This window comes from Lolium rigidum, chromosome 6, assembly GCF_022539505.1.
Source record: "Lolium rigidum isolate FL_2022 chromosome 6, APGP_CSIRO_Lrig_0.1, whole genome shotgun sequence".
Lineage (NCBI taxonomy): Eukaryota > Viridiplantae > Streptophyta > Magnoliopsida > Poales > Poaceae > Lolium > Lolium rigidum.
In genome coordinates, this window is record NC_061513.1 from 51,807,138 (window position 1) to 51,826,812 (window position 19,675).

The window sequence follows — 19,675 nt, forward strand, 5'->3', positions numbered from 1 at the left end:
AGTTGGGTCCCTTTGTGTACAACATATCCTCTCTCTGAAAGTAGCAATAGAAGAAGGATAGCTTCATGAGTTCGTTCTGACTCCTAGTTCGAAAGCTTTTCCTTCTGCTTGGGAACGATCTTATCCCGAGTCCTCTGTGGAGTGAAGGAAGTGATGCCAATTCTACCGCGTACTATACCCACTTAGCAACGAAAAACATTTCTCTTAACCGATGGCGTTCTCCTGCTGACTTTCTAAGAGCCCGATGTTAGAATATGTGTTCAGTTTTTATATTGTATGTACCGTATCCGGTACAATCTCTTTGTAATCTCCCTGTAACAAACTCTGTACGTTTTCCAATACTATAAACACGTAACCGAGGCCGAGGCAAAGGTACTCGTTCTACCCAGATTGCTAACATGGTATTAGAGCTGCCCTCTTCCCAGACCTAGCTGCCGCCGCCGCCGCCGCTAATCAGCCGCCGCCGTGTGCCGCCACAACCCAAACAAATCCGCGCCGTCACCGCAGTTCCCTGCTGCCGTCACCGCGCCTCCACGATCAAACCAAACAATCCAGACAAACACAATCCGTCGCCGCCGCCGCTGCTTCTCAGCCGCCGCCGCCACCGCCAGATACAACACAAGCCGTTGCCGCCGCCGCTGTTCCTCAAGCTGCCGCCGCTACCGCCACACAGACAACCCGCCGCTACATCGGTTCTCTGCTCGTCGCCGCCGGACTACTACAACCCTAAACCTAGATCGGTTTTTGTGATCATCCTCGTTCATCAACAGCCATGAGTGCGTCTAGTTCGTCGGGGATGTCGAGCTCTGCTCTTGCCGCTGCCCTGGGGGCTCCTCCCGCCCAACAACTGACGCGCAACAACTTTTTGCTGTGGAAAGCTCTTGTCCTCCCGGCCTTCCGTGGTGCCAATGTGATGGCTCTTCTCGATGGATCGGATCAAGCGCCTGCAAGAATCATTGAAGTTGAGGATTCGAGAGAAGAACAAGTCCAAAGTTCCCAATCCTCGCATACATAGAGTGGATGGCCGGAGACCAACAAGTTCTCCGTTTCCTCCTCAACACCTTGTCGCCGGAGATCCTTTCCCATCCGCTTGACGTCACCTCCACCGCCGAGGCCCGGACCGCCATTGGAGCTATGTTCAAAACTGCCTCCCGCACTAAGGCACGAGCACTCGCGAGGCGAACTCAATGACACTAAGAAACTCTCCCCGACAGCGGACCAATATTACACCAAGATGAGGGGTTTTGCATCCGAATTGTCTCGCTCTTGGGAAACCGGTTGAAGATGATGAACTTCTCGGCTATCCGTTGCATGGACTAGACAAAGGAGAGTACAATGCCCTCATCACCACGATCAATGGAAATCCGGGTACATCGCTAGAGGAGTTCTATGAGCAGCTGAGCTCTTATGACATGCGCAACGGGGTTGAAGAGAATGGCTCGTTTGTCTCTTCGCAAATCTGGCTCGACGTGGTGATCAACGTCCTCGTGCCCGTACACCCCGCCCCGTGGTCGCACTCCTCCACCACCTCGGACTCGCAGCCCGGACCGCGGTCCATACCGTGGCGGTGGATACGAGAGATGACGGCGGAACCTCGGCGCGAGATGATGGTCGTGGAACCGGCGTCGTGATGATCGTCGAGGTGATCGCAGAGATGATCGCCGTGACAGAAACAGAGATGATGGTGGTGGTTACCGTCGGACAGATGGACGTCGTTCAGACCGCATCCCTACTCCATATGTTGACACTGAGTGCCAAATCTGTAAGAAGCATGGTCATCCTGCAAATGCTTGTTGGTGGCGTTATTCTGATGACAAGAAGGACAGAGATGATGGTGACAAAGGAGCAAACCTTGCGTCATATGGTGTTGACACAAACTGGTATACTGATACAGGAGCCACTGATCATATTACTAGTGAACTGAACAAGCTTCTCATCGCCAACAAGTATCATGGCCAAGATCAAGTCCGCATCGCCGAAGGCACAGGTATGCACATTAGTCATATTGGTAATTCAGTTTTGCGCACTCCTCATGGTTCCTTTGATCTAAACAACATTCTTCATGTTCCTAGTGCATCTAAAAATCTTTTATCAGTCCATCGCTTTACCCTTGATAATCATGTCTTTATTGAGTTTCATCCTTTCTTTTTCTTAATCAAGGACCAAGCAACTCGAAGAACTCGTTTAGGGGCCCCTGTTGGGGTGGTCTCTATCCCTTGGTGCCCATGTTTCATGAGACCGCCAAGCACGCCTTCATCACAATAAAGCCATCATCATCCACATGGCATCGCCGCTTAGGACATCCATCTTCATTCGTGGTTCAACAAGTTCTTAGAAGAAATAAAATAGCTTACACCCCAGAGAGTACCCCATATGTTTGTGACTCTTGTCAGTTGGCCAAGAGCCATCAGTTACCATATCCCACTTCTTCTAGTGTTTCCACTGCTCCCTTGGAGCAAGTGTTTTCTGATGTATGGGGCCCTGCTCCTCTCTCTGTGGGAAAACATGCATACTATGTAAGCTTTATCGATGATTTTAGTAAATTCACATGGATCTATTTGCTCAAGAAGCGTTCGATGTTTATCAAGCTTTTCTTAACTATCGACAATTTGTTGAGCGCAAGTTTGATAGGAAAATTGTTACTATGCAAACAGATTGGGGAGGTGAATATGAGAAACTAAACGGTTTCTTTCAGAAGGTTGGCATTACACATCATGTCTCTTGCCCTCATGCACATCAACAAAATGGTTCAGCTGAAAGAAAACATCGTCATATAGTTGAAGTTGGTCTTGCTTTACTTGCAAATGCATCCATGCCACTAAAATTCCGGGATGAAGCTTTTATAACCGCCACCTTTCTCATAAATTTGCTCCCTAGCAAAGTGCTCAACTTTGAAACCCCCACTGAACGCCTTCTTCATATCACACCCAACTACGATGCCCTTAGAACTTTTGGATGTGCCTGTTGGCCTAATCTTCGTCCTTACAATAAACGAAAGCTTGCTTTTCGTTCCAAACGATGTGTTTTCCTTGGCTATAGTCCTCTTCACAAAGGTGTAAAGTGTCTAGATATCTCTACGAAGTCGCATATACATCTCCCGCGATGTTGTCTTTGATGAAAACGTCTTTCCGTTTGCATCCCTCCATCCAAATGCCGGTGCCCTTCTTAAAAGGAGATTCTTCTCCTTCCATCTTCCTCTTCTCATGAGAGTGCTCAAAATTGTACTGCCCATATTGTACCTATTGTGTCTACTACTAATGTGCTGCAGGAAACTACACATATTGAAGAAAACAACAGTCAAAACAGTGAAGGAAATGGGCCAGAATCTGTTGATGACCATCAGACGCAAAACGACGAAACCAGCACAGAACACGAGGTGGATATGCCTGAACATTCCTCTGACTCTGTCGATCCCGAGGCGCAGCAGTACGAGGAAGATCCGCCATCTGTCACGTCGGCCAGTGGGCAGGCCTCGCCTGTCCCGCCTGCGCGTGACGGCCACACGCCCGGGGGACCGCGTGCACCTGCGTCTCCTCCCGTGTCGCCGCGTGTCTCTGCCTCGCCGAGCGTGGAGAGCCCGGCCTCATCATCACATGCAGTACCAGATTCGCGTGGCGCCATGTCCCCTGCCGGCTCAGTTGGATCTTCTGTGGCCAGCTCTGTTGAGGGCTCGGCTGCTGGGGGAGAAAGCTCCGACGAAAATTCCGAAAATTCGAATGATGCAAATCCTGGCACTGATTCTGACAATTCTGCTGCTGCTTCACCACCTCCACCTTCTCCACCTGGAGTTCGTACTCGGCTGCAGAAAGGTATACGCAATCCAAAACAGTATACTGATGGCACGGTTCGTTATGGCATGTTGTCTTCTACAGGTGAACCATTAACACTTACAGAAGCTTTGAATGATCAAAATTGGTGTAAAGCTATGAAGGAAGAATATAATGCACTCCTTGAGAACAAGACTTGGCACCTTGTTCCTCCAAACGAAGCAAAAACTTGATTGATTGCAAATGGGTATACGAGAATTAAGAAGAAGGCTGATGGTTCTATTGACGAGATATAAAGCAAGACTCGGTTGCAAAAGGGTTCAAGCAAAGGTATGGCATTGATTATGAGGATACTTTTAGCCCTGTGGTAAAAATTGCAACTATCAGGATTGTACTGTCTCTATCTGTTTCCTGTGGATGGAGTCTAAGGCAGCTAGATGTCAAGAACGCGTTTCTTCATGGTGTTCTGGAAGAGGAGGTCTACATGAGACAACCTCCGAGGTTTTGAGAACCCTCATGCTCCGCATCATGTTTGCAAACTTGACAAAGCTCTATATGGTTTGAAACAAGCGCCTCGAGCCCGGTATTCTAGATTGAGTTCTAAACTATGTGAACTTGGATTTACACCATCAAAGGCCGACACTTCTTTATTTCTCTTGAAGAAGTCGGGTATATCTATGTTTGTCTTGATTTATGTTGATGACATCATAGTTACTTGGATCTTCAGATCGTGCTATTAATGCCCTTCTTCGAGATTTGAATGTGAATTTTGCTATCAAGGATCTAGGAGACCTACACTTTTTCCTTGGTATTGAAGTAAAAAAGGTGCACAATGGTCTACTCTTGACACAGGAAAAATATGCCACAGAGTTACTTGAGAAAGTTGGTATGCATAGGCCGTAAACCTGCCCCTACACCTTTGTCATCATCCGAACAGTTATCTCTAACGAGATGGTACACCTCTTGGCTCTGAAGACTGTACTCAATACAGAAGCATAGTTGGAGCTTTGCAATATTTAACCCTCACACGGCCTGACTTAGCTTTTTCAGTGAATAAAGTTTGTCAGTTTCTTCATGCTCCAACTACAGAACATTGGACAGCTGTCAAACGGATCCTCAGATATGTGAAAGATACATTAAAACTTGGGATTACCTTTACAAAATCGCCATCTACACTTCTAAGTGCTTTTTCAGATGCAGATTGGGCAGGTTGTCTGGGTCTACAGGTGGTTTTGCTATATTTGTTGGACCAAATTTGGTCTCCTGGAGCGCAAGAAAACAGGCTACAGTATCTCGTTCCAGTACTGAAGCTGAATATAAGGCTCTAGCTAATGCTACAGCTGAGTTGATTTGGGTTGAAGCTCTTCTTAATGAACTTGGAGTAAAATTGTTACAAAAACCAAGTCTCTGGTGTGACAATCTAGGAGCTACCTATCTGTACGCAAATCCAGGTGTTTCATGCTCGCACTAAACACATTGAAATTGACTTTCATTTTGTCGGAGAAAGAGTTGCTAGCAATAGATTGGGCATTCACTTTATTTCAAGCAAAGATCAAGTGGCTGATGGTTTTACAAAGGCTCTGCCGATGAAGAAGCTCGATGAGTTCAAACGTAATCTCAACCTTTTAGAAGGTTTAGATTAAGGGAGGGTGTTAGAATATGTGTTCAGTTTTTATATTGTATGTACCGTATCCGGTACAATCTCTTTGTAATCTCCCTGTAACAAACTCTGTACGTTTTCCAATACTATAAACACGTAACCGAGGCCGAGGCAAAGGTACTCGTTCTACCCAGATTGCTAACACCCGAGGCCTCACCTTGGCGCCAGTGTACATGCATGAGCGCCGTTGTATTATTTTATTTATTTGGTGCACCTGTTGTCTCACGTGGCTGAGTGAATCTTGTTATCTCTTGACCAATCACAATCACAACAGGACAGCAAGGAGGCAAAAAGTATCAATTTAAAGGTGCTAGACTTGATAATGGTCCATGAGTACTTATCCATGTGCCCAGCTAGGTCTGTTAGGAGATTTGAAGGGGTAAAGGGTGAACAAATAAAAACTAGAAACTCATTCTTTACTGGGGAGTGCCCGTCCAAATGATGAGTGACATGCATGAGGACCTCATTCACCCTTAACATCTCTAGTTGGTAATAAGCTTCATTTTGATCTTATCTCACCCCCTGGCGGAGTTTGAGGAAAAATATATGAGGTGGAGCAAGGACATAAATTAAGTCAACCGCTAAGCATCCCCGGGGAATTAAAACGTCCGATCCCCCAAGCTTGCTAGCCATCTGATCAACTCACGCGAAACCATGGTATTTTCTTTGCCCGAAGCGATGAAAGAAGTGTAGATGCTTTGCAGAGAACTTATATTGTGGTGGTTCCGGACAGAGGATCAATCTTGACAAGTCCTCAATTTTATTTAGTTCTTGTTGCTTTGATGCTGTCAAAAATCCTGTGAAACAAAAACTTGACATTCCTTTCGAGGTCCTGCATGAAACGTATCTTGGAATGCCAACGGAGGTGGGGAGATCCCCAATCCGCACCTTCAAGTTCCTTGTTCATCGTATTTGACAGCGTATGAATGGTTGCTCTGATTGTCCTCTCTCTCGGGCTGGAAGAGAAACTTTTTTGAAGGCAATTATTCAGGCTATACCAACCACGTATGTGATGAGCTGCTTTCAAGTTCCCGTCTCCATTTGTGATTCCATGCGTAGATCGATTGCAAACCCGTGGTGGAGGTCTAAGAATGGAAAACAGAAAATTCATTGGCATTCTTGGGAGTGGTTATCAAGTCCAAAAGCTCTAGGAGGCTGGGTTTCCATTATCATAAATTATTCAACCAATGTTGGGCTGCCAATGTTGGCACTTATTGACAGATCCTACCTCCCTCTATGCTAGAGTCCTTAAAGGATAGTATTACCGGGAGTATGATTTTTGGGATGCTCCAAAACCTCGGACTTCATTATACACCTAGAGGAGTATCTAGTTTGGTCCGTTGGGGTATCGGTAATGGCGAGAAAATCAAAATCTTGACAGATAAGTGGATTCCCGGTGTACCTCCTTATACACTACGACCTCGGGTGCATATACTTCAAGACCAAACCGCCGACACATTGATGATGGACGGAGGCAGAACATGGGACGCATATCTCTTCGCACCATTTTTAGTGAGGACATCGCCGTCAAGATCTTGCAAGTGTGGATAAGCAAACATGGCGGTGAGGATTTTGCTTCCTAGCCATTGCCTCGTTTCGGTTACTGGTCTGTTCGGCCAGCTTACCAATTGGCTAGGTCTGAAAGTGTGGTGCGGGATCGTAGCAAGACTGGCCAGGGATCTTCATCTATAGTCATGGATAATTCCAATATTTGGAAGAAACTCCGAGGGCTAGCAAGGCACCCGGGAAAATGAAGATAACTCTTTGGCGTTTTGCTCAAGATTGTCTCTCATGTGGTCATCAGCTGCAGAAACTTCACATCCTGGGCTCGTCAACATGTATCTACGGTAATCAACATGAAATTGTCGAGCATACCCTGCTGTTATGCCGTATTGCCATTGAGGTTTAGCAAGTAGTTAAGTCTGATCATGTGATTCATCAATGTCGAGGGTTTGACTTTGCCGAGGGTGTGGACCCTTGATTTCATGGATCAATGATCAGGAGCTGAAGCTACCATTCTGATGGTTTCGTCTGGCATATATGGGATGCTCGGAACAAATACCGTGAGGGAGAAGGCATGTTAAATCTCAGTTATGTTGCTGCAAAGATCAAATCGTATGTTGAACTGATCTTCACTTTTTTGTACAAACCTACCCTTGTTAATAGGTGTGAACCCTCTTCTTCAACACCAAAATGGGTTCCGCCGCCGGAAGGTATGGTTTTTGTTAATGTGTCGATGCAACTATTTTTTTTTTTGCTTCTACAAGGCATATGGGTGTCGATGTTGTTGTCCATGAACATAATGGAAATTTTACCGCTGCATGTGGAGAGCGAATTGATGAGGTTATCAATCCAGAGATGGCTGGAGCCCCGACCATTCTGCGTGCTATTTCCTTTTTCTGGATGAGGATTTCTCCAAGGTGATTACTGGTTCAGACTGCTTGGCTGTAGTTCAATGTATTGGAGCGTCCATGTCTGATCGTTCTTTGTGTGACCTGGTGATTGGAGATGTGAAGCTCATGGACAAATCCTTTGAGTCTTGTGTTTTTCGTCACATATATCGTGTGCTCGATGTTGCTACACACAACTTAGCTAGAGAATGTGAGTTTTCTTTAGATATCGTGTGGCGTGGTGTTCCTCCGGCTTGTATCCGGGAGGGAGTTTTTAATAGCATTATGATATTTGATCAAGAAAGCGCATGGTTTCTCTAAAGAAAACTCACGCAAAACCATGTGATAAAAAAGATGACAACCTATCTACAACGTAGGGCAGCTCCTTCCTAACCGCATGGAATTAGCAACGCCCCTGCAGCTTGACCCACCATCCTTCAAAGCTCCAGCCAACCCTAGTCGACTCACACCATCGCCAACCACTGCTTGCCACAGAAACGCTGTCCACGGCAGGCAACATCACCACCAACCACATGTAGCAGCCCCGACTCTAACGAGTAGCATCGCCGTCCATGGCAGGCAACACTGCCACAAACCGCTTGCAGCAGACCCGACTACAGCTAGAAGCACCGTGGCACAGCTGTCGAGGGTACTCCTCGGCAATGCCCTCCGTATAGGGCTTAGGGTAGATGGAATCCTGTAGGCTGACACGAGACATCGGTTATCAAACAAGCGGGGAGATCGATTTACCCAGGTTCGGGGCCCTCGATGAGGTAAAACCCTTACGTCCTACCTGTCTGATCTTGATTACGAAAATATCAGGTTACAATGGGGTGCCGAAGGTTTCGATTGTGATCTCGTCGAGAGACTAAGTTCTGTAATGACCTAGCTCTAGACTTGCGGTGGCTATGATTACTATGATTGCGTGTGTCCCTCGGCAGCCCCTCTCTTGGCCCTTATATTGGGAGCCAGGTCTCGAGAGTACTATCCGAGTACGACTAGGTTACAAAGAGCCCAAGATCTAAACTTTTCTTGTATTCTTCGTCTTCTTGCCTTGCCGTTCAAGAGTCCTTACTTGAAACCGACGTAACGGCCCACCTGGCCATCGAGTGTCTTCGTGGGCCCCTGGATGGGCTGTAAGAGGTAGTACAATACTAGTTACCCGAAGGATAATGCCCACATTAGTAGCCCCCGAGTGACTGGCCGAAGAAACTTCGGGCAGGGACTAAAAACGTGTCTTCTGTTTGAATCTTCGTTATTGCCAGAAAAATCTTGACTTTCTTGTAATAGTAGCATCTTCTTTTATCGGGTGCGCGTTCAGCGCTCCCGATGGGAGTAGCCACCGAGTCTAGGTACGGATGCTGGCACCCGTGTGTAGACTCAAGTTGTACTACTCGAATGTTTTCTCTGTCGAAACTTTCCGCAAACTGTTATGGTCATCCGATATACTTCCTTTCATCGGGTCTCCATTTCGTCCAAGCAAGATTTAATACGTAAAGGATATGGAGTAACGTTCCCTACACAGAATCAAGTCCCCGGGCATGATTCTGGAACGCGCAAATAATATTCGAGTCCATAACTTTTATCGGGTGTGCATTCAGCACTCCCGATGGGAGTAGCCCCCGAGTCTGGGCGCGGATGCTTGCAACCGAGTGCAGACTCAGTCCAAACCACTCAAACATTCCAATTTTTCTTCGAGTCCAAATTACCAATGCAAAAAGTCTTCGAGTCCGAATTCTATTGGGTGCGCGTTCAGCGCTCCCGATGGGAGTAGCCCACGAGTCTAGGCATAGATGCTTGCTTACGTGCGTAGACTCAGAGTGATCCACTCGACGATTTTTAATATTCTTCAAATGCTTCACTCGGAGTCGATACTTTTTGTGACATCACCGATGACGTAGCCACTGCTGAGGCCTGACTGACAGGACATGACCTAGCAGGCCCACCCTACTTCTACGCAGTTCAGTTTGGGGAATGACCAGTATTTGTGCAGTTACCAAGACGTCTCCCCGATTTCCGCGCACAACGATGAAAAAGATCCTTTAATAAATTAGAAACAACGACACGTGGTCGCCTAATCTCAAGCTTCCTTTAGTTTATAACTGCAAAGGGCAGATTTTACCCTTTCCACCCTTTCTTCTCGCAACCCTTCTTCCTCGCTCACCTTTCTTACTCACAACCGTTGCGCCGCCGCCGCTGTTCTTTAGACCTTCTTCAGATCCCTCACACGATGTTGAAGAAGAGGAATCTTACTCTCGCCGCCAGTGCTACGGCTAGCGGTGCCGCCACTAAAGCTTCGCCAAGCGCACCGGGGAAGGGTGCATCGGATGCCTCCGCCCCAGCTCCTGCACCGGAGAGCTCCATGGATGGACCTGCGCCCGGTGATTGCTCGGCGTCCACAACGACCAAGCGTGACGAGAAGAGCGCTTAGAGCCTCGGTATAATTTCATCTGACGAGGGGAACGTTATTCTCCCAGGTGCGGCTTCACGCCCCAATCCCCCGCCGATTTTACTGTGAAATTCTTGTCTTTCCTTTATCGTGGTCTTTCCCTTCCTGCTCATGAATTCCTCCGGCGCCTCCTTCATGTGTATGAGATCCAATTGTAGCAATTAACCCCCAATTCGATCCTCCATCTCGCTATCTTTATCACCTTATGTGAGGCTTTCGTGGGCATCGAACCTCATTTTGGTTTATAGAAAAAGATCTTCTTCATGAAGAGATACAACTGTAGTAGCGGGTTCTTCATCACCGGCGGAGTTGGATTCGTTGTCCGCAAAGAAGTTAATTACTTCAATTTTCCAATGAGGAAATCTGTCCAAGGATGGAGGTTGAAGTGGTTCTATATCAAAGATTCATCAGCAGCCGACATGCAACTACCATGTTTTACCGATGTCCTCGAGGCCGTGCCCAGGAGATCTTGGAAGAATATTCTATCACCCGAAGAGAAACCAACAGTCGACAAATTATTCGAGAGAGTTCTTCGAATCAAAGAATCCGATGGCCAAACCATGATAGGTACCGAGATAGCCGCCATTTTCCTGAGACGTCGAGTCCATCCAATTATGTTCAGGGCCCACTGATACGTCTCCGACGTATCGATAATTTCTTATGTTCCATGCCACATTATTGATGATATCTACATGTTTTATGCACACTTTATGTCATATTCGTGCATTTTCTGGAACTAACCTATTAACAAGATGCCGAAGAGCCGCTTCGTTGTTTTCTCCTGTTTTTGGTTTCAGAAATCCTAGTAACGAAATATTCTCGGAATTGGACGAAATCAACGCCCCGGGTCCTATTTTGCCACGAAGCTTCCAGAAGACCGAAGAGGAGTCGAAGTGGGGCCACGAGGCGCCGCCCCCATAGGGCGGCGCGGCCCAGGCCCTGGCCGCGCCGACCTGTGGTGTGGGGCCCTCGTGTGGCCCCCCACGTTGCCCTTTCGCCTACTTAAAGCCTCCGTCGCGAAACCCCCGCATCGAGAGCCACGATACGGAAAACCTTCCGGAGACGCCGCCGCCGCCAATCCCATCTCGGGGATTCTCGGAGATCTCCTCCGGCACCCTGCCGGAGAGGGGATTCATCTCCCGGAGGACTCTTCACCGCCATGGTCGCCTCCGGAGTGATGAGTGAGTAGTTCACCCCTGGACTATGGGTCCATAACAGTAGCTAGATGGTTGTCTTCTCCTCATTGTGCTTCATTGTTGGATCTTGTGAGCTGCCTAACATGATCAAGATCATCTATCTGTAATACTATATGTTGTGTTTGTCGGGATCCGATGGATAGATAATACTATGTTATGTTAATTATCAAGTTATTACCTATGTGTTGTTTATGATCTTGCATGCTCTCCGTTATTAGTAGAGGCTCGGCCAAGTTTTTGCTCTTAACTCCAAGAGGGAATATTTATGCTCGATAGTGGGTTCATGTCTCCGTGAATGCTGGGGAGTGACAGAAACCCCTAAGGTTATGGATGTGCTCGTTGCCACTAGGGATAAAACATTGATGCTATGTCTAAGGATGTAGTTGTTGATTACATTACGCACCATACTTAATGCAATTGTCCGTTGTTTAGCAACTTAATACTGGAAGGGGTTCGGATGATAACCCGAAGGTGGACTTTTTAGGCATAGATGCGGTTGGATGGCGGTCTATGTACTTTGTCGTAATGCCCAATTAAATCTCACTATACTTATCATGACATGTATGTGCATTGTTATGCTCTCTCTATTTGTCAATTACCCGACTGTAATTTGTTCACCCAACATGCTTTTATCTTATGGGAGAGACACCTCTAGTGAACTGTGGACCCCGGTCCATTCTTTTATACTCGAAATACAAATCTGCTCGCAATACTTGTTTTACTGTTATCTTGCAAACAATCATCTTCCACACAATACGGTTAATCCTTTGTTACAGCAAGCCGGTGAGATTGACAACCTCACTGTTTCGTTGGGGCAAAGTACTTTGGTTGTGTTGTGCAGGTTCCACGTTGGCGCCGGAATCCCTGGTGTTGCGCCGCACTACATCCCGCCGCCATCAAACTTCAACGCGCTTCTTGGCTCCTCCTGGTTCGATAAACCTTGGTTTCTTTCTGAGGGAAAACTTGCTGCTGTGCGCATCATACCTTCCTCTTGGGGTTCCCAACGAACGTGTGAGTTACACGCCATCAAGCTCTTTTTCTGGCGCCGTCGCCGGGGAGATCAAGACACGCTGCAAGGGGAGTCTCCACTTCCCAACCTATTTACTTTGTTTTTGTCTTGCTTTATTTTATTTACTACTTTGTTTGCTGCATTATATCAAAACACAAAAAATTAGTTGCTAGCTTTACTTTATTTACTATCTTGTTTGCTATATCAAAAACACAAAAAATTTAGTTTACTTGCATTTACTTTATCTAGTTTGCTTTATTTACTACTGCTAAAATGGCCACCCCTGAAAATACTAAGTTGTGTGACTTCACAACCACAAATAATAATGATTTCCTATGCACACCTATTGCTCCACCTGCTACTACAGCAGAATTCTTTAAAATTAAACCTGCTTTACTGAATCTTGTTATGCGAGAGCAATTTTCCAGTGTTAGTTCCGATGATGCTGCTTGTCCATCTTAATAATTTTGTTGAACTATGTGAAATGCAAAAGTATAAAGATGTAGATGGTGATATTATTAAACTAAAATTGTTTCCTTTCTCATTAAGAGGAAGAGCTAAAGATTGGTTGCTATCTCTCGCCTAAGAATAGTATTGATTCCTGGACTAAATGCAAGGATGCTTTTATTGGTAGATATTATTCCCCTGCTAAAATTATATCTTTGAGGAGTAGCATAATGAATTTTAAACAATTGGATAATGAACATGTTGCTCAAGCTTGGGAAAGAAAGAAATCTTTGGTTAAAAATTGTCCAACCCATGGACTGACTACTTGGATGATCATCCAAACCTTCTATGCAGGACTAAATTTTTCTTCGCGGAATTTATTGGATTCAGCTGCTGGAGGTACCTTTATGTCCATCACTCTTGGTGAAGCAACAAAGCTCCTTGATAATATGATGGTTAATTACTCTGAATGGCACACGGAGAGAGCTCCACAAGGTAAGAAGGTAAATTCGTTGAAGAATCCTCTTCCTTGAATGATAAGATTGATGCTATTATGTCTATGCTTGTGAATGATAGGACTAATGTTGATCCTAATAATGTTCCTTTAGCTTCATTGGTTGCCCAAGAAGAACATGTTGATGTAAACTTCATTAAAAATAATAATTTCAACAACAATGCTTATCGGAACAACTCTAGTAATAACTATAGGCCATATCCTTATAATAATGGTAACGGTTATGCTAATTCTTATGGGAATTCTTACAACAATAATAGGAACACACCCCCTGGACTTGAAGCTATGCTTAAAGAATTTATTAGTACACAAACTGCCTTTAACAAATCCGTTGAGGAAAAGCTCAATAAAATTGATATTCTCGCTTCTAAGGTTGATAGTCTTGCCTCTGATGTTGATCTTTTAAAATCGAAAGTTATGCCTAATAGGGATATTGAAAATAAAATTGTTACAACAGCAAATGCCATCCAAGTTAGAATTAATGAGAATATAAGATTAATGGCTGAAGCTGCGTGCTAGGTGGGATAGAGAAGAAAATGAAAAACTAGCTAAAGAGAAAAATGTAGCTAAAGTTTGGACTATTACCACCACTAGCAATGCTAATGATTCACATGTTGCTGCACCTCCTACTATTAATGGTAAAATAATTGGTGTTGGCAATGTTTCTACTCCTAGTGCAAAGCGCGCAAAATTACTGAAAGCTGCTAAAAGCTGTTGAAACCGCTCGTGATAAAGCTGCTGAAATTTTTTCCAACCTTGGGGATGATAATCCCATTGCTTTAGATTGTAATGATTTAGATTTTGATGATTGCCACATCTCTGAAGTTATAAAGTTCTTGCAAAAACTTGCTAAGAGTCCCAATGCTAGCGCTTGTAAACTTGGCTTTCACAAAACATATTACAAATGCTCTCATAAAAGCTAGAGAAGAGAAACTAAAACTTGAAACTTCTATTCCTAGAAAGCTAGAGGATGGTTGGGAGCCCATCATTAAAATGAGGGTCAATGATTTTAATTGTAATGCTTTATGTGATCTTGGTGCAAGTATTTACGTTATGCCTAAAAAAGTCTATGATATGCTTGACTTGCCACCATTGAAAAACTGTTATCTGGATGTTAATCTCGCTGATAATGCTAAAAAGAAACCTTTGGGGAGAGTTGATAATGTTCATACTATGGTTAACAATAACCTTGTCCCGTTGATTTTGTTGTCTTGGATATTGAATGCAATGCATCTTGCCCCATTATATTGGAAAGACCTTTTCTTCGAACCGTTGGTGCTACTATTGATATGAAGGAAGGTAATATTAAATATCAATTTCCTCTCAAGAAAGGTATGGAACACTTCCCTAGAAAGAGAATGAAGTTACCTTATGATTCTATTATTAGAACAAATTATGATGTTGATGCTTCATCTCTTGATGTTACTTGATACACACTTTCTGCGCCTAGCTGAAAGGCGTTAAAGAAAAGCGCTTATGGGAGACAACCCATGTTTTTACTACAGTATTTTTGTTTTATATTTGAGTCTTGGAAGTTGTTTACTACTGTAGCAACCTCTCCTTATCTTAGTTTTGAGTTTTGTTGTGCCAAGTAAAGTCTTTGATAGTAAAGTAAATACTAGATTTGGATTACTGCGCAGAAACAGATTTCTTTGCTGTCACGAATCTGGGTCTAATTCTCTGTAGGTAACTCAGAAAATTAAGCCAATTTACATGAGTGATCCTCAGATATGTACGCAACTTTCATTCAATTTGGGCATTTTCATTTGAGCAAGTCTGGTGCCTCAATTAAATCCATCTTTACGGACTGTTCTGTTTTTGACAGATTCTGCCTTTTATTTCGCATTGCCTCTTTTGCTATGTTGGATGAATTTCTTTGATCCATTAATGTCCAGTAGCTTTATGCAATGTCCAGAAGTGTTAAGAATGATTGTGTCACCTCTGAACATGCTAATTTTTATTGTGCACTAACCCTCTAATGAGTTGTTTCGAGTTTGGTGTGGAGGAAGTTTTCAAGGATCAAGAGAGGAGTATGATACAATATGATCAAGGAGAGTGAAAGCTCTAAGCTTGGGGATGCCGCGGTGGTTCACCCCTGCATATTCTAAGAAGACTCAAGCGTCTAAGCTTGGGGATGGCCAAGGCATCCCCTTCTTCATCGACAACATTATCAGGTTCCTCCCTCGAAACTATATTTTTATTCCGTCACATCTTATGCACTTTGCTTGGAGCGTCGGTTTGTTTTTGTTTTTGTTTTGTTTGAATAAAATGGATCCTAGCATTCACTGTATGGGAGAGAGACACGCTCCGCTGTAGCATATGGACAAGTATGTCCTTAGGCTTTACTCATAGTATTCATGGCGAAGTTTCTTCTTCGTTAAATTGTTATATGGTTGGAATTGGAAAATGCTACATGTAGTAATCCTAAAATGCTTGGATAATTTGATACTTGGCAATTGTTGTGCTCATGTTTAAGCTCTTGCATCATATACTTTGCACCCATTAATGAAGAAACACTTAGAGCTTGCTAATTTGGTTTGCATATTTGGTTTCTCTAGAGTCTAGATAATATCTAGTATTGAGTTTTGAACAACAAGGAAGACGGTGTAGAGTCTTATAATGTTTACAATATGTCTTTTATGTGAGTTTTGCTGCACCGTTCATCCTTGTGTTTGTTTCAAATAACCTTGCTAGCCTAAACCTTGTATCGAGAGGGAATATTTCTCATGCATCCAAAATCCTTGAGCCAACCACTATGCCATTTGTGTCCACCATACCTACCTACTACATGGTATTTATCCGCCATTCCAAAGTAAATTGCTTGAGTGCTAACTTTAAAATTCCATCATTCGCCTTTGCAATATATAGCTCATGGGACAAATAGCTTAAAAACTATTGTGGTATTGAATATGTACTTATGCACTTTATCTCTTATTAAGTTGCTTGTTGTGCGATAACCATGCTTCAGGGACGCCATCAACTATTCTTTGTTGAATATCATGTGAGTTGCTATGCATGTCCGTCTTGTCCGAAGTAAGAGAGATCTACCACCTTAATGGTTGGAGCATGCATATTGTTAGAGAAGAACATTGGGCCGCTAACTAAAGCCATGATTCATGGTGGAAGTTTCAGTTTTGGACATATATCCTCAATCTCATATGAGAATAATAATTGTTGCCACATGCTTATGCATTAAAGAGGAGTCCATTATCTGTTGTCCATGTTGTCCCGGTATGGATGTCTAAGTTGAGAATAATCAAAAGCGAGAAATCCAAAATGCGAGCTTTCTCCTTAGACCTTTGTACGGGCGGCATGGAGGTACCCCATTGTGACACTTGGTTAAAACATGTGTATTGCGATGATCCGATAGTCCAAGCTAATTAGGACAAGGTGCGGGCACTATTAGTATACTATGCATGAGGCTTGCAACTTGTAAGATATAATTTACATAACTCATATGCTTTATTACTACCGTTGACAAAATTGTTTCATGTTTTCAAAATAAAAGCTCTAGCACAAATATAGCAATCGATGCTTTCCTCTTTGAAGGACCATTCTTTTTACTTTTATGTTGAGTCAGTTCACCTATCTCTCTCCATCTCAAGAAGCAAACACTTGTGTGAACTGTGCATTGATTCCTACATACTTGCATATTGCACTTGTTATATTACTCTATGTTGACAATTATCCATGAGATATACATGTTACAAGTTGAAAGCAACCGCTGAAACTTAATCTTCCTTTGTGTTGCTTCAATACCTTTACTTTGATTTATTGCTTTATGAGTTAACTCTTATGCAAGACTTATTGATGCTTGTCTTGAAGTACTATTCATGAAAAGTCTTTGCTTTATGATTCACTTGTTTACTCATGTCATTACCATTGTTTTGATCGCTGCATTCATTACATATGTTTACAAATAGTATGATCAAGGTTATGATGGCATGTCACTTCAGAAATTATCTTTGTTATCGTTTTACCTGCTCGGGACGAGCAGAACTAAGCTTGGGGATGCTGATACGTCTCCGACGTATCGATAATTTCTTATGTTTCATGCCACATTATTGATGATATCTACATGTTTTATGCACACTTTATGTCATATTCGTGCATTTTCTGGAACTAACCTATTAACAAGATGTCGAAGAGCCGATTCTTTGTTTTCTGCTGTTTTTGGTTTCAGAAATCCTAGTAACGAAATATTCTCGGAATTGGACGAAATCAACGCCCAGGGTCCCTATTTTGCCACGAAGCTTCCAGAAGACCGAAGAGGAGTCGAAGTGGGGCCACGAGGCGCCGCCACCATAGGGCGGCGCGGCCCGAGCCCCGGCCGCGCCGACCTGTGGTGTGGGGCCCTCGTGTGGCCCCCCACGTTGCCCTTTCGCCTACTTAAAGCCTCCGTCGCGAAACCCCCGGTACCGAGAGCCACGATACGGAAAACCTTCCGCAGACGCCGCCGCCGCCAATCCCATCTCGGGGATTCACGGAGATCTCCTCCGGCACCCTGCCGGAGAGGGGATTCATCTCCCGGAGGACTCTTCACCGCCATGGTCGCCTCCGGAGTGATGAGTGAGTAGTTCACCCCTGGACTATGGGTCCATAGCAGTAGCTAGATGGTTGTCTTCTCCTCATTGTGCTTCATTGTTGGATCTTGTGAGCTGCCTAACATGATCAAGATCATCTATCTGTAATACTATATGTTGTGTTTGTCGGGATCCGATGGATAGAGAATACTATGTTATGTTAATTATCAAGTTATTACCTATGTGTTGTTTATGATCTTGCATGCTCTCCGTTATTAGTAGAGGCTCGGCCAAGTTTTTGCTCTTAACTCCAAGAGGGAGTATTTATGCTCGATAGTGGGTTCATGTCTCCGTGAATGCGGGGAGTGACGAAACCCCTAAGGTTATGGATGTCTTGTTGCCACTAGGGATAAAACATTGATGCTATGTCTAAGGATGTAGTTGTTGATTAGATTACGCACCATACTTAATGCAATTGTCCGTTGTTTAGCAACTTAATACTTGGAAGGGGTTCGGATGATAACTCGAAGGTGGACTTTTTAGGCATAGATGCGGTTGGATGGCGGTCTATGTACTTTGTCGTAATGCCCAATTAAATCTCACTATACTTATCATGACATGTATGTGCATTGTTATGCTCGTCTCTATTTGTCAATTGCCCGATCGTAATTTGTTCACCCAACATGCTTTTATCTTATGGGAGAGACACCTCTAGTGAACTGTGGACCCCGGTCCATTCTTTTATACTGAAATACAAATCTGCTGCAATACTTGTTTTACTGTTATCTTGCAAACAATCATCTTCCACACAATACGGTTAATCCTTTGTTACAGCAAGCCGGTGAGATTGACAACCTCACTGTTTCGTTGGGGCAAAGTACTTTGGTTGTGTTGTGCAGGTTCCACGTTGGCGCCGGAATCCTCGGTGTTGCGCCGCACTACATCCCGCCGCCATCAACCTTCAACGCGCTTCTTGGCTCCTCCTGGTTCGATAAACCTTGGTTTCTTTCTGAGGGAAAACTTGCTGCTGTGCGCATCATACCTTCCTCTTGGGGTTCCCAACGAACGTGTGAGTTACACGCCATCACCCACCCGATGTGGTTGTATTCAGGCCCCAAGGACGAGACCAGAGTGAACGTTGCCGAACTATCCGAGAAAGAACTGCTTGATGAAGTTAGGCGCTTGACTCATTTTAGTCAAGAAGACTCGATTCCACTTCTATCTCTTCAATTGCCTTTCGATGTTGACCATCCGCCGAATGAGGTAATTCCCCCTTTGTATTTGTATTAACTTATTGCTTCCAAACTTATACTTTTCATTATCCTTACTTAATTCTTTCGACGGATCCTGATAGCTACCAAACATTTTCAAGACATGTCGGATAACAATCTTGAAGAAAGAAATTCTTCCATTCCTGTAGAATCCCGTACTGAAGAAAATATAAATCTAGAAGATGAAGACAAAATGATCCGATGAATCCCGAAGCTTTTTCCATAGATCCTAAATCCCTTGCTGATGATACAAGTGATACGACGGAGTCGATCCATGACGATGATGCCGATCATGCTGCCTTTGTTGATGCAGCTGCAGAGAAGGTGAATGTGCTGCCCTCAAAGAGGTCGTCTGGCGGGTTCGCCGATGAAGATGATTTGTTTGATCTGTGAGTGTTTCCCACTGCTCCAGTCTTCAAGATTTTCTCTTGTATTAATGTTCTTCTTTT